This window comes from Sinocyclocheilus grahami, unplaced genomic scaffold, assembly GCF_001515645.1.
Source record: "Sinocyclocheilus grahami isolate Dianchi unplaced genomic scaffold, SAMN03320097.WGS_v1.1 scaffold1418.1, whole genome shotgun sequence".
NCBI lineage: Eukaryota > Metazoa > Chordata > Actinopteri > Cypriniformes > Cyprinidae > Sinocyclocheilus > Sinocyclocheilus grahami.
Genome location: NW_015506597.1, coordinates 63,738 through 67,702, shown reverse-complemented (window position 1 = coordinate 67,702; position 3,965 = coordinate 63,738).

Below are 3,965 nucleotides of genomic sequence, written 5' to 3'. Positions count from 1 at the left end.
CTACCCTGGTAGTTCTTGCGTCTTTTTAATCCATGAAACATTGGGTACATCAACACTTGAGACAGCAGGAAACACATCAACGCAACAAGTAGAACTGACCGAGAAACACTGCACAGACTAGGACTTAAATACAGGGGATGATTGGGGAAACACAGGTGTATGGGATGACTAATCAACAAAACGAGGACAGGAACATGACCAAATAAGGGAACAGAAACAGGGGCAAAACATGACACAGACAATATTACAGCAATAAATATTATGTATAGCAGGCAGATCCTACCTTGTACCTGACACCAAGACAAGATTGAAAGATTCCTTGTGAGTGTAAACACACTTACCAATAAAGCTCTTTCTGATTCTGATTCTTTTGGCTCTGGAAAGACACCATGTGGATTCCATTTCTACCACAACTTTAGTCTCTCGATCGTTTTTTCATTTCAAATTAAAAAATAGCATTGATGTGTAATGAGACTTCGTGACATTATGAAAGACTATTAACATGCAGGAGGTCAATAACTATAATTGTTCAGAATTATTATGATTAAAAATCTTGTACAGTAATTTCTTAATTTTGTCAGGAAATCTTATGCATCCACTGAGAGAGAGAGAAAAAATCTAAACTGGAGAAAACCTTAGAGAGAAGTATTATTTCTCCTATTCTTTTACCCCAAATAAAGTGTGAGCATTAGTGAGTACACATATCTAATGCAATGTCTGTTTCATACACACTGGTAGCCAGAGGGCGCCCTAGCGCAGTAAATCTGTAAATGAAACTCATAGAAGTCAATGACAATGACGTTCCAAGAAATCCGTAATATGGGCAAAGGTACACTATCTTGTAGCTGAATAAAACGCAGATAGGACGTTTTAACTGATGAAACTTGAAGACAATAAACATATGATTGTGACTAAATGGTCTATCTCTCTTCTTCAAGCCATGTCGAGTATTTTTCTATCAATATAGCATATTTATTATGCAATGATAAGCCTTTATCACTGTGTAGAATATTATAAAATGACTTTGCTTGATTCTTTGATATGAAACCACGTCACATCACAAGGAAGTTATTTCAAACACTCGACTGATGTTATGAAATGAATTTGGAGCAAAAACACGTCATTAAATGTTTTGAAATGCACTATACAGTCCTGGTTCATCATCGGGAGCTACTTAGTCAGAAGGTGTGTTCGGCCTGAAGCAGCGCTGCACAGACAGATCATGTATGACATCAAAGTACAGCGAGAGCGATTCAAAATCATGCATAAGTCTGCTCTTTAATGTCATACACTCAGGGCCGTTTCTAGGCATAGGCGAGCTAGGGCGCCACCAGCTGAAGGGGCGCCAATGAGCGCACGTACTGGCACTTTTAGCAGGGTTGTGATAAAGAGTGGCACGGTCAACCTGAAATATGACTGCCGCCCCCACTGGATCCCCCAACATTATTGGGCTAGAGCACTGTCAATCTGACGATGCCTGTATGCCACTAGATCAGAGTGCTGTCAATTGCTGCCTGATTGTTGCATGCAAAGTTTGCATTTGGAGCGCTCCACAACGCCGTTAGATCAGTGGGCTCTGTCAGTGCTTTGGCAAGCTAACACTTTTTTGCAGTGTGGCTTTATATTTTGTAATTTTGACATTATATATATATATATATATATATATATATATATATATATATATATATATATATATATATATATATATATTCAGTTATTTTTATGTGCTACTGTGCTTATTTGGCTGTGTGTATTGCGTCATCAACAGAGAACAAAAGTTTTTTTTTTTAAATAAACAATTTGTCATGTTCTAAAACATGGTAATAACAATACATCTTTGCATTAGAACATAAGAAAACAGGTGCATGATATGAATGAATGAATGAATGAATGATTAAATAAACAAAGAAATAAAATAAGAGAAACAAATCAGATTAAAGGGCTATGTTTTTTAAAAAGTCATATTCTTCTGTAATGGTGAAAATATGTATAAGAAGTAATCTCATTGTGAAAAGCACAAAATGTTGGTTTCAATTTTTAAGTGATTTGTGTAAATAAAATGTTCCCAGCATAAGGATGTTATTAACCAGAATGTCATCTTTGTTACCCAGAACTAAAGTTTGATTCAGCTCAATTTCACAAGCACTTACAATCAGATATAGTATAGAATATGCGCAACTATTTAGCGTACTGTCTGAGGAATTTGGCCCGAGCCCAGAATACTCCCCAGTCCTTGGTTAGGGTAAGAATAATCAAGTGTGAATCTGTCATGGAACAGAGGTCGATCAACTCTATAGACCTCCTGTTGTGCTGATTGGGTAGATTGTTTGAGCATACTCCTCCCAAACTTTGCTAATAAAACTAGTGTTGGGCTAGGGTTGGAACTGAAGTCTGCAGGATGGTATCTCTCCACACTGTAAAAAAATTAATCTGTACAATTTACAGTAAAAAAACTGGCAGCTGTGGTTGCCAGAATTAAAAAATTATATATATGGTAGCAACATTTTAGGTTTTACGTATTTAACTTAAATTTACATATAAATACCGTAATTTCAGTGACTGATATAATGTTAATATACCAACCTATGGAAGTACTGAAATCTGTTTTGTAGCTTTGTAATACACTGATAACCACCAAATGCAGGAGGTGATGAGAAAGTCACATGATGAACCAAAGCCCATCACAAGCAGCTTTTAAATATTATCATACATAGAAGGTGCACAGCGTCATTCATGACAACACACATGAAACTGAAATAATGCAATAAACATTCATTTAACAACATTAGATGTAACATACAACCATAATGTACACAACTGATAAGAAAAAACTAAGAAGAAACATAGTTATTTCAACAACAAAAAATCTAATTTGAAATGTAACGCAGGGAATTCTGGGAATGTCCATTTACAGTTATTCACTGTAAATTAAACATTCTTTTTCACTTCCAAAAATGGTATACTACCATAAAATTACATATAATGTCCAATACAGTTTTTCACCGTATATAGAATGCAATGGTTAACCAATTAATACATTTTTACTGTAGCATATTTACAGTCTTTTACCATTTACCACAATAAATGACCATGTCATTTATCGTGCATTGCACTGGGATAAGGAATCGAATGGTCAGATTGATTTCTGACATGTCAGAATTTTGGTTTCATTTTTACATCGTATGCAATTTACTTTGTATTGAACAAAAACACTGCTGAAATCTTGCAATGTATTCCCAACTTTATCCAAGCTGAGGTGTCTGAAAGCCAGGTAGAGACATTGAAACAGTAGGCTTTGTCAGTTTGGTATGAAAAGGCAGAGCAGATATTATCTACATTTAACAAGAAAGTTGTTCTGATCCTTTCTAATACAGTTCTTTTTTTTTACTTCAATATTTAAGATTCTCAAGAACTGTCGTGATAAATAAAATCATTATCATTAAGTTAAACACTTGGGACATTGAAACATTTTCATATAATATTTCTTTATTAAAGGCACAATATGTAAGATTTTTTTATTAAAATATCCAAAAATCACTAGAAAAGTGTTATATATTTTGCTGACTTGTGTACTTACATTATCCTAAATATTTTGAAGAATGTTTAAATCCAGAGAAATAAGCAATTTTAACTAGCGACACGCACCGTGTCTATAGTGTCATTGTGTCGCCTGCCAATGACGTCACAACCCCTCGATTTCCGGTTTTGTTTTGTAGAAAACATGGAAACACCAAAGACGCTTTAATATGTTGTGTGTTTTAATAGACCAGTGACGACCGCACAGAGTAGCATTATAACAGAACTAAACATATCTAGTATGATAAAACAGTGCTGCTTTACCCCACATCCGCACGACCGGAAGCAGCGGAAGCGCTCGACTGTGGCATAATAAAAGCTCCGCTACTTTGCCCCACATATGCACGACCGGAAGCAGCGGAAGCGCTCGACTGTGGCATAATAAAAGC